The sequence below is a fragment of the Labeo rohita genome, chromosome 13 (genome assembly GCF_022985175.1).
Source record: "Labeo rohita strain BAU-BD-2019 chromosome 13, IGBB_LRoh.1.0, whole genome shotgun sequence".
In the NCBI taxonomy this organism is placed as follows: Eukaryota; Metazoa; Chordata; class Actinopteri; order Cypriniformes; family Cyprinidae; genus Labeo; species Labeo rohita.
Genome location: NC_066881.1, coordinates 10,698,068 through 10,710,576, shown reverse-complemented (window position 1 = coordinate 10,710,576; position 12,509 = coordinate 10,698,068). Strand labels below are relative to the sequence as shown.

Below are 12,509 nucleotides of genomic sequence, written 5' to 3'. Positions count from 1 at the left end.
TGTTGTGTTCCTCCAAATAAGACGAGGAGGAGCAGGGCACATCGAGCCCAGCCCTGTGTAATCAAGGTTCATTTATTGTGTTTAAACACTAGAAAGGAGCATCTTTCAATTCATTTCATTAAAAAAAACCTGTAACGAACTAAAAACACACCCTATATTGCACCATTGTAACTAATGACTGTATAGACGCATGAATCTCAAACAATCAGACAGTAGAAACACAAAGGGATCCATCGCTAGAACTCGCAAAAACAAAAAAGTTCTTGCTCGTTTCTAAATAGAATTTGAACAATGATTTATAACCCCACACCACTGGATCAGCTGTGTATATAAATTATTAGCACTGGAGTAGTCGATAGTACGCGCATGCCCTCTCCGATTTATTTTCTTTATCAGCCCGATTTTCCACCCCGAACGCGGAAGTCGGTGGACATGACGCACGCTGATCAGATGGGGACTGTGAAATAAAAACAAAAACATCGTTTGTATAGATTGGGGAAGACGAGGTAAGTAAACATTTGAGCGAATCGCGTAAACGTGCATTAAGAGGCTAAACACTGTACCGCTGTCACTGGAAGAAAACACACGGGCGTCTCTTAACTCGCCGTCAAATAATGTGTACCTTTTTTGGCATTTGCACAGAGGAATTCCGTCTTGCATACATGTTATAAATGTATCATTCGCATGTCATTTCGTTCAGCCCTGCAGAAAACATTGGTTTATTGTATAAACAACACTGCAGCTCGTGCCTTCGTTGTTTCGGTGCGCGCAGAAACACTGCTAAACAGCTCTGCTGTTATACGTGCTGTATTTCCTTTGACAGTGTTCGTGCTAATAATGAACAGACGGTGAAATGCAACAGTATCTGTTTTTAGCGAGTATGCTGTCGAAATGAAACTGTAAGACAAATCTATCCGGTGGTCTGCAGCTGCTGTCATTCTTCGTCGCGAGTCATCAGCAAAACTGTTTTAATACTGTACGCCAAAACTATTGCTAGTGAACGATGTGTAACCTACAAAAGAGTAAGCTGCTGGGAATCAGTGTAACACCAGACTCGAGAAAAAAACAAGCGCTTTGGTTGCGGTCGCTCTGGTGGGTGCACAGTTCTCAAATCGATTCTTTTGAACAGCTGTTTTAAAAGAGTCGAACACCTCAGAAATGATTCTTTTTAATCCCGTGACGTAATTTCGCCAAAGCGCGACTTTTGACTTCTAAGCAAGGCTTTTACATGTAAAAGCTTGGTAAATATTGCTGTTTGTTACTGTTTATGTTTTTTATATGTATGTAACAACAGTAAAATGTTTTCTAAATCACTTAGGTGAAGTAGTTTTGCTATCATACGTACGTACGTAAACACTTAACACATTTCAGGTTTTATTCGTAAAGTTGCTGCTATATTTGGCTACTAGCCAGACAGTGAGTTGTTCACTCGCGTCTGATTCATTTATGTTAAAGCGCGTTAGCGAACCAGTTCAAATGATTCATCGAAAAGATTCGACTCCGAAGACGATTCCCGAATCGCCAACGTTACTAACTAGGCAGAGTACCCAGCGCGCTTGGATTGCGGCAGGTCTGTTGGATGGATGCATTGGCTCAATGCAGAATGGATTACAGCGCTACTTAAGTGCGTACTGTAAACATTTTATTTCGCTTTTTGCTAGCGTTAGGCTACTGTCTAGCATTAATAGCTTTAAAGGGTGGATCAGTGACTCTATGGTGTCAGGCACATTCATACACGCCTTGTCTTTCACAATTGAAGGATGGTTTTGAGCTGCCAGTTTTGTTGATGTTGATGGCCATGGCGGTAAGCGCATTATTTTGTTTATACTGTATAATTGATTATTATTAAGTGTATTTTTATATTTTTGTTACTACAGTAAGACACTTCTAAATGAGTCCGAGGATAAATATCTACTCTAGTGACAAACTTCTTTTTTAAGCCAATTTCTGTATAGATTTGTATAGAACTCGGCAAACGTAAATAATATAGCATTTCAAATACGTTACAATTTGCTCCAATGAAAATGATTGTAATTTAAGACAGTTTCTGTCTAGTATTAAACAAGCACTTGTTTCATATATTTACTAATAATTATAGGCCTTGTCACAACGTCCTTATTTAACCACTAAGGTTAATCTAGGTCCTCTTTACTTGATTAGAGTAATAACTCTTTTATACTCTAAATCATAAATTACATAAGTAATTGGAGAAGTAAGTGCATCTTGCTGACAGGATGGTAGTAAAATAATATAGCCTTTTTTATAATAACATGACTGTATTTGTCACATTAGTCTTATCACATCTTGCTGAACAGTTTGACTTTTTATACACTTTCTTATCGTTTTTGCATTGCCACTGTTATCTTAACAGCAGAATGTCACAATAAATATAACAATACATGGCTTTGCATGCCAAGCTTGCATTTTCTGATCCTGTTTGCTTGTTATTGAACTTGCTTGAGGTTTTTAAGAACATATCATGTGGGGGGATGTGCTTCAGGAATGGCAGAGTTGCCTCCCTTCCAGTGAATTTTGCTAAAAAAAAAAAAAAATGTAGTTCGTCCAGGAAGACCTTAGTGCATTGTATCAAGATTTTTCCTGTTACTTCCATGTTGCCAAATGTTACGTGTGCTGGCATTCGTGGCGTCTGTGTGCCTTGGTGTGAGTCTTATCTCAGCTTACGTGAAGCTGTAAATGATAAACGGGGATGTTTTAGTGATAAGACTTAATGAATAGGTTGAGTAATGCAGAATGCTGTACATGCATAGGGTAGATCTTGTTTTCCTTACTTTAGAATTGTAAGATAGTAAGTTGTTGAATAGAGATAGTTCACCCAAAAATGAAAAAAAAAAAAGATTTACTCATCCCTCAAGCCATACTAGGTGTATATGACTTTCTTCTTTTAGACAAATACAGTTGGAGTTGTATATGTGACCCTGGACCACAAAACCAGTCATTTATACATCATCAGAAATCTGAAAAAAGCATTCCATTGATTTGTGGTTTGTTAAGATAGGACAATATTTGTTACATATAGAGAAAATCACCTTTAAAGTTGTCCAAATAAAGTTCTTAGCAATGCATATTACTAATAAAAATTAAGTTTTGATATAGTTATGGTAGGAAATGTACAAAATATCTTCATGGAACATGATCTTTACTCATGATTTTTGGCATAAAAGAAAAATCAATCATTTTGACCCATACAATGTATTGTTTGGCTATTGCTACAAATATACCTGTGCTACTTATGACTGGTTTTGTGGTCCAGGGTCATATATATAAAAAAAGTCCTGGGTTTATAATGGCAGTGAATGGGTGCTAATATTCCATAGTCCAATAGAAATCCAATAACCCATCCATCATGCTGCAAACAATATTCAGCCTTTTCCCATACATTTTTGAAGCATGCGTTAAACATTTTTCATATAAGTTGTATCCAGATTCTGGATTTTACATTTCAAGTCAGGGTTTCTCATTTGCATCCTCATTCAGAAAAGGCAAGCTCCGCCCCTGGGCCTTCACTGCATGAAATGTTTATGATTAGCATAAAAATGTATAGCTGCAGGACAGACCTGCCACGAAAAGCTGTATATCTCCGTATCAAATGGTGCAATTCCTCCTTTGGAAGAAGGTGTTGAATTATCACTGAGTTTTATGCTACTGCCGTCTGCAGTCTGACTAGATATAGCCAAATGCACAAATGCTTCAGCATAGGTCGTGAACGTGACAGGTTTAAAATAAACATATTGATTAAGTTGTGCAACCACTTGCACTGTTATATTTTTAAATTAGTTGTGTTTCTGACAGAAAACTAAAAACTGCTGTAGGTAGTTACAGTAGAAAGTAATTAGATTCTCTGAAATTGGTTTGACCCCAAAAAGCCATTTAATTACCAAAAACATTTTTCTAAATTGCAGCTACATTGGAAAACTCTAACAGGGTGAATTCCTGAAAAAATTGACTGCTATTTGACAGTCTGTATGTGTGCATTGCTTTTAATGCTGTCTATTCATGAAGCACATTCACCTTTGTGCTCGAATGTGCTTGATGCACTTGACGGAGCTTTTGAATAACCACTCCGGCATTAGCCAAGACACTTAACGATTTATTGTAAGACTGTAGGAAAATCCATAATGAGATCTAATACTTAGAGCTACAAATAGAGCATTTTTTGGATTCCACTAATTTGTCCCCTCTGGCGGATTCAAGTTTTTCACTAAGTAATTAGTGGAGTTTGCTATGGGAAACATCAGTATTATATTGCTCATGCATACGGTTAGTGATTTGAACAAACCATTGGCTCACACTATTTGTATTATCAGCATGAATTACACTTTAAATTTGCAGGGCTTTTTAAGGAGAGGCAGAAAAATCCCATAGGTTTACCATGAAGTAGTGACGCAAGACATATCTAGAGACCAGAATATCTTAGGCTTGTTTACACAGTGAGACCCAGTTCCGTTTTTGTGACAGATCGGATGCATTCTATGATTGTGTAAACAGGAAAAAAACACATGCGTTTGCATATTTTGAAATCGGTTTCAGACCTCATTGATATGTGGAAATAAATCGGATATGTGCCAATGCGACTGTCAAACATGCAGCTTGGCTTTTCTGAGGCATTGCGTTTTGTACATTAAAACTGGTGCTTCTCTGCTGTTTAATGACGTCATCTTCTTCTCAGGAAAAAACATGTGGAGGCGGTAAATGACAACATCATGGTGATGTTTGGTAACCTTTGCATATATTGCAGGTCTAGCTTCAAGCATATTTTGTGTTCATCCATCTTGGCTAGTTTGTGGTTTCAGATGGTATGGCAACACATGAATCGAATATGGGTCACAATTGAAAGAACTGGCAGAAAAATCGGATATGGGCAACAAATCAGAAATTGGCATCGAGTCCTGCAGTGTAAACGAGGCCATAAAGATTTGCAACCCAAGCTCATGACAAATATTTTGGTGTCAAATATGATATTTCTTTACTTCTTGCACGTTTTGCAACAGTTGCAGTGTCCAGCGAGTGGTGCTAAAAAGGTACAGGTACAGTTTTCTCCAAAACACATGACTATATAGGACCTTATGAAATATTTTTATTTCCAAATTCCATTTTATTTTTTTTTTTTACAAATTCATTTTTTTCCATTTTAATTTTTCTAGACTCTGTTTTAATGGTTAAATTAAAAAAAAAAAAAGTATTAATCAAAAAGCATGTAAAATTAACCAAAATCATAAAACTTACACAATTTAACTGTGATTTATTAAAAGTTGGACAAAAATTACATTTTAAGGCCCTATAAAATAGCCATTTCGTTTTTTTCCCCGTTTTAATTTTTTCAGACTCATGTTTTAATGGTAAAGTTAAAAAATAATGTTAAAAAAAGCTTATCAAATCAATTGAAATTGAAGGCCTGTAAGGTCGCCTGTAAGTTTCTGTTTGTCTGTCTGTTTCTGTTATGTCATATAACAATAGTTTTTCTCAAACGAAACGGTAAAATGCTCATGAAGTGACTCTCAGAGCAGCCCAAGAGATTATGCTTGTGTTCATGTACATATATTTTGAGGCGACAGAGGCTGAAATCACTGCTAGTATCACGTACGCCTCGGTATGTGAGTAGTAAACAAAACCGTCCGTCTGTGCCATTCATTCACACAGAGACTTGCAGAAAACGCAGGATTCATTTTTATATAGTATTTTTGCGGCTTAATAGTCACAGACACTAGTTCATGTTGCGTTTTTGATTTAAATGTACTGACCTACTTTTAATTTATTCATCCAAAATGTGGCAAATTCCATGATGTTCCGCATTATACTGTAAATTCCATTTTTATGACTGGATTCCGCGATTCCATTGCGATTCTAGGGCCCTAACTATGCCAACATTTTATTACATTGCTTAAAGCGCATACAGTATGGCAGCAGTTTGCAAGATGAGTGGTGCTTAAAGGTTTATCATCTATGAACAGCATATCGGCTAAACTTTGAACAGTATTCTGTAATGATGCAGGAAGTCATATTTGTTTGTAATGCAAAAGTGTTCATATTACAGACATTTTTAAGATGGCCAATAGCCATGTATTTACAGTGTCCTGTCATGGCCTGCTAATGAATGTGCTGTTGGGTTTTAATATAGCATAATAAACTTTTGATCTCACTTAGGTACAATATTATAGCCGAGACAAGACACAGTAGTATGTTATTTAGAGATGGGAGAACATTTGCCTTGTTTGACTAATCTGGACACATGCTTCCAGGCTTTGCTATTTACATTAGTGCACTTGCCCACTACACTGTCTCATGACCCTTGCCCTCAGCTTCATGGACTGTGTTTCGGATAACATATTAACATACTATTTCTGCAGTGTTTTTTTTTTAAGGATATAATCAATATACTGTCCACAGTATGCTAAGAGTAGAAGTATGTGCAGTACTGAATCCTGCAATGCACTTGACAGTTCTCTCAATTCTTGACTCATTTTTTTTGGAGCTTGTACAAAAAATGGGGTGGTAATATTTTTTTATGTTTTTGAAAGGCATCTCTTATCTTCATCAAGACTGCATTTACTTAATCTAACTAAGTTAAATTAAACAGTTGTATTTATTATTAATTATGTTAATTTTTTTTTAAATATATTTTTAAATTATTTATGATATTTAAAAAAAATACAGTAAGTTACTCCAGTCTTCATTGTCACATGATCCTTCATTAATCAATTATAATATGCTGATTTGCTGCTGAAGAAACATTTATTATTATTTTTGATGTTCAAAACAGTGCTGCTTAATATTTTTGTGGAAACTCTGATACTTTTTCTTCAGGATTTAAAAGGAAAAAAAAAAAAAAGCAGGGTCATTCAACTCAACTAGAGGTCCCCAGCTCAAATTTTTGACTTTGCTAATATTTTTTTCTGAAGAAAAATAGACATGTATAGTGATGAAAGCCAAAATATTACATTTTAACATCAATGAATATTGACTGAGTAATCCATTGTTTTGTAGAGGGGGGTCAGTATTGGTATGTTCAATGCAGTTGAGATACATCTCTAGTTTTAACATTATTTGTTCTTCAGACATTCCTCTTTAAAAGAAAAGTCTCATATTTTTGCAAACTGACCCACATTTGGCTTTTGACCACTGAAAATGTGTAAATTTTAATGATTTACTCCTGGAGCCATATTGAATTTCCATTATCTCTGGAACCGAATCTCATAGGGTCTTATAAATGAAGATGCCAAAGGGAAAGTTTGTTAAGACCCAATATCTAAAAGGGCATTAAGATATCCTTAATACTTCTTGAGTTACAGGCATGCAAACTTTGGAGAAAATTTTGAAAAGTGCTGTTTCCCCATTTTTAAATTGGTCACCACTGGCACATAATGCAACAAAAATTACTGAAGTCAACAGATTTTACTAATATAACTACCAATCTCTGTGTAAAAATAAAATAATGATGCTGCCATCTTTCTGAAGTCATTTTTACCCCCCTGTAACTTGACTCTGAATTTCAGGTGAAAATTGACATTTTGCTACAAAATAGTGGATTACACAGTAAATATTCATCCATGACATTTAATATTTTGGCTTTCATAACTATACATGTGTATCTTTCTTAAAAAAAACCCCAAAAACTAGTAAAATCAAAAATTTGAGCTGGGGAAGTTTTTGAAATTTGGTTGATAATGCATTTTTGCTGTATACGAGCTCTAATTCCTCAAAGGAGAATTCCATTTTAAAAAAAAAGTTGTAAAGAAATTGTTTTTTGAGGAAAACATTTCAGCATTTTTCTCCATATAATGGACTGATATGGTGCCCCGATTTTAAACTTTTTTGAACAAAATGCAGTTTAAATGCGGCTTCAAACGATCCCAAATGGGGTTGTAAACGATCCCAGCCGAGGAAGAAGGGACTTATCAAGCGTAACGATCGGTTATTTTAATAAAAATAATACAATTCATATACTTTGTAATGTCAAACGCTCGTCTTGTCTTACTCTGCCTGGACTGTTTTTGTTCCGGTTCTCATGTTCTCCAATAAATCGTTTGGTCTTTTTTGCATGTTCACTTTGCAAAGACTGTGTCGGTACTTCTGCACTGATGTAGGTTGATTTTGAAATCATTTTTGAAGTTGAGGGAGAAAATACGATTGGAGTTGAGCCAGAATACACAGAGTTCAGGCAGAGCAAGACAAGACGAGCGTTTGAGATTAAAAAGTATTGAAATTGTACTTTTTTAATGAAAATAACCGTCCGTTTCGGTAGATAAGACCCTTCTTTCTCGGCTGGGATCGTTTACAACCACATTTGGGATCGCTTGAAGCCGCATTTAAACAATATAATTTCTTTACGACTGAAGAAAGAAAGACATGAACATCTTGGATGACAAGGGGGTGAGTACATTATATGTGAATCTTTGTTTTGAAAGTGGACTTCTCCTTTAATGAATGATTGTATTATATTCCTTACTGAAATATCCGGTAGTGTGTTTTTGAGATGATTAATTGCCACGTTGTGACAACAGATGACAGCAATTTAAAAAAAATAGTAGTCAATATACAATGTACACTATATGTGAAGTATTCAGTTAGCAGCAAGCTAGTATTTTATTCCAAACAGAGTCATAAATTACGATAGGACATTTCCTAGAAGTAGAGGTGGGCCAAATTGGGAGTCACCATGTTTGCTTTGGAATCCCTATGTACTTTGTATTCATTTATTCATTATTCAGTACATTCACCATTGTAAAAACCCAGCAACAAAAGCATGTAAGCCATCTTCTTTAAGGGGTGAATCAGAGATGCCTCATTCAGATCAACAGCGTGCTGCTGTGCTTGTTAAAAGATGAAACAATACAGTCAGATGGGCAGTCAGATGCAGTTTCTCTAACATGTATTTTGCCAGAACCTAGTTAAATATTAACAAACTCATCTTCCAACAAGGGCGAAAGTAAAGGACGGATGTTACAGAATAGCAAGCAGCATTGTCTAGACATCACTGCTCATAGTACAGCTATGGGAATCAAGGATGCATTTATGAGTAACATATGGTAATACTAAATAATTCTACACAGCCTCGCTAGGTTTAGGTGACAAACGAAAAAGAAAGATGTTTAACAACACTAGAGGGCATGTGATATAATCTGGAAAAGAAACACTGTGTGTTTTGTGTACACTACTATTCATTGTTTGGAATCACTATGAAATATTTATGTTTTTGGAAAAAGAAATTGGTGCTTGGTGTGCACACACACACACACACAAATATAGGTGACTTTGAAGCTGATAGACGTAGACTATAAACATGGATAGATTTGCTGAAAATGTCATGTCTAGGTCCCTTACTTCAAAGGTTTCTACCGCAGACAAGTGACAGACATGACTGTTGAACCAGAATAAAGTCATATCAGCTTTTGCATGAATTTAAAGCTGACAGATATAACAAAAATGACACAAATGTCATAGTGGCTAATTCAGATGACAAGGGAATGCAAATCTGAAAGCTTTAGGTGAAGCAGACTGCCGTTGCAGCAGTACTTCGCCAGTGTGCGAGAGAGATTTTAATAACCGCAATGCTTCGCTTGAGTTCAGACTTACTGAATAAATAAATGATCACCTTGTTATTAGGACCTTCAAACTGTATAAATTTTCTTCTCTTTTATGACACTGCATGCTATCTAACTTTTTGGTAAAGTAGAGCAGGTGTGGCTTTTTACATTTGTGTTTGATGTACAAAAACAGTCAGTTATGCTGCTTGATGTTGCAGATGGGTATTTGTTATCATAATATTTGAATTATGATTAAAAAAAAAATACCAATAGCAGCAAAGCACAAGAAAAAAAGTTCACTTCCAGAACAAAAATGTACAGATAATGTACTCACCCCCTTGTCATCCAAGATGTTCGTGTCTTTCTTTCTTCAGTCGTAAAGAATATAATGTCCATATAATGGACTGATACGGTGCCCCGAGTTTGAACTTACAAAATGCAGTTTAAATGTGGCTTGAAACGATCCTAAATGTGGTTGTAAATGATCCCAGCCGACGAAGAAGGGTCTTATCTAGCAAACCGAATGGTTATTTTCATTAAAAAATACAATTTATATACTTTTTAATGTCAAACGCTCATCTTGTGTTACTGTTTTTTTCCAGTTCATGACAGTTGGGGTATGTCGAAAAACTCCCATCTCATGTTCTCCCTTAACTTCAAAATCATCCTATATCTCTGTTTTACCTTTTTTTGTTAAGGGTGTTTGATCATCTTTGCATGTTCACTTTGCAAACACGGGGTCGGTACTTCTGCAGCGATGTAGGATGATTTTGAAATGATTTTTGAAGTTGAGGGAGAAAATACGATTGGAGTTTTTCGACATACCCTAACTGTCTTGAGCCAGAATACACAGAGTTCAGGCAGAGCGAGACAAGACAAGAGTTTGAGGGATCATTTACAACCGCATTTGGGATCTTTTGAAGCCGCATTTAAACTGCATTTTGGAAGTTCAAACTCGGGGCACCATAGAAGTCCACTATATGGAGAAAAATGCTGAAATGTTTTCCTCAAAAAACATAATTTATTTATGACTAAAGAAAGAAAGACATGAACATCTTGGATGACAAGGGGGCGAGTACATTATCTGTAAATTTTTGTTCTGGAAGTGGACTTCTCCTTTAATAACTTTGTGGTCTTTTGGGCCCACTGTATATATACAAATACACTGTTTTGGGTGTGTAGATAAGAGTACATATTAGAACTGTTTTTGGACACCATGTCTCTGTTTTGTACATTAGTTTGAGTTGAATCACACTTTCCATTACAGATTATTTGCTTTTTTGCTCTGAGTAAGACCATTTGGACGCAGAAAATGTGTTTTAATAGAGATGGAGTGTACAGCTCTTTGGGCCACTCAAAGAAAAAAACAATTATAATCCACTTATGAAATGATGAATTGCAGTGCTGTTCAGTCATCATCACTTGTGTGCTTATGATGATAGCCTAGGCCTGATTAGTATGTACACCAACAAGCTGTATGTGTATAGGGTTGTGTGTTTCACAGTTTGGAGCTGTTTTATTTGTTGTATTTCATATAGAGACCCAAGGCTCTGGACCAGTTTTTTCCTTGTTTTCTTATGTATTTTCCAAACAGTTCTGCCCAGCTGCTTCTCAGCGTTTCCAATTGAACATTAAAATAATAGTTCACCCTAAAAAAAAGAAAATTTACTCACTCTTAGGCAATCCGAGATGCAGATGAGTTTGTTCATCGGAACAGATTTGGAGATATTCAACATTACTCTGTTCCTCACCAATGGATCCTCTTCAGTGAATGGGTGCCGTCAGAATGAGAGGCCAAACAGCTAATCAAAACATCACAATAATCCACAAGTAATACAAACGACTCAAATCCATCAGTTAACATCTTGTCGAAAGAAAAGCTGCATGTTTGTAATAAACAAAACCATAATTAAGATGTTTTGTAATTTCAAAACCATTGCTTCCAGCTAAAATACTAGACCCTCTTCATAATATTGCTTTCTTCAGTTCTCTCTTCTGAATTGGGAAACAAATATGCATTGATCAAACACTGTTTACAAGCCCAAACAGTCCAAAACAATTCCTAACAATTATGTCTGTGGATTTTCATGTGATATGACAATAGGGGATGGGCTTTTTTTTAGTGAAAGAAGCATTATTATGGATTATGGACTCATAATTAGTGCCCAAGGTATTGGAATTGCTCAGTTTCTTCTTCTTCTCCAAAATGAATTGCATTTATGAGGGCCTAAACATGCTTGCAAATTTATGAAACTGTGCATACACACCAAAAGTGGTGAAAATTTAAACCTGATATGGGTTTCAGAAGTGGGTGTGTCAAAATGGCTTAATAGCACCACCTATGAAATTTCAACGAAGTGCCCTTCGAGCTACTTTTCACGTACATGTACAAAATTTGGTTGACATATGTAACACACCAATACCTACAAAAAAGTCCCTCGGTACGAAGTCCAAAACCCAAGAGGAAGTCTGTTATTTCACATTTTTCTGCAAGTTTTGTGTTGTTTTTGCCATTTTCAGGCATTGCATTTAAACAAACTCCTAGAGATTTAAACAGATCAACACCAAATTTGGTCAGTGTAATCTAAAGACCTTTGTGACCTTAAGTTGCGAAGATCTTGAGTTTTTGTTAAACGGTGTGTCTATTGCAGCCTGACAAACATTGTTTCGCCATGAAACATAAAGTTGTTATAGTTAAGCAATACAGTGTCCGATCTGCACCAAAATTCACATTTGATAAGAACACATGCCTATTATCATATTCAGTTATAGTCATACCACCACCTGGTGGCAACAGGAAGTGGCATGTTTTATGCCCTAACAAACTCTTTGAGATTTAACAACAACAATATTATATTTGGTCAGTTTACTCAAAAGGCCTTTGCAATGTTAAAATGCGACGATCATGAGTTGCTGGCGTGTGTGTGGCATCCTGACAAATTTCGATGTTTCGCCATGGGAATAAAA

The 12,509-nt window shown here is 35.9% G+C and overlaps 1 protein-coding gene across 2 annotated transcripts in view; it reads left to right on the top strand.

Annotated features, from left to right (window-relative positions):
* Positions 1-245: 245 nt before the first annotated feature.
* Positions 246-12,509, top strand: part of marchf8 (membrane-associated ring finger (C3HC4) 8) — a 137,468-nt gene continuing 125,204 nt past the window's right edge. Inside the window, exon 1 of one of the 2 annotated variants that reach the window (XM_051125725.1) lies at positions 246-506. The gene's annotated coding sequence lies outside the window, so the exon portion shown is untranslated. The remainder of the gene's footprint in view (positions 507-12,509) is intronic. The other variant, XM_051125724.1, reaches the window with a different exon arrangement.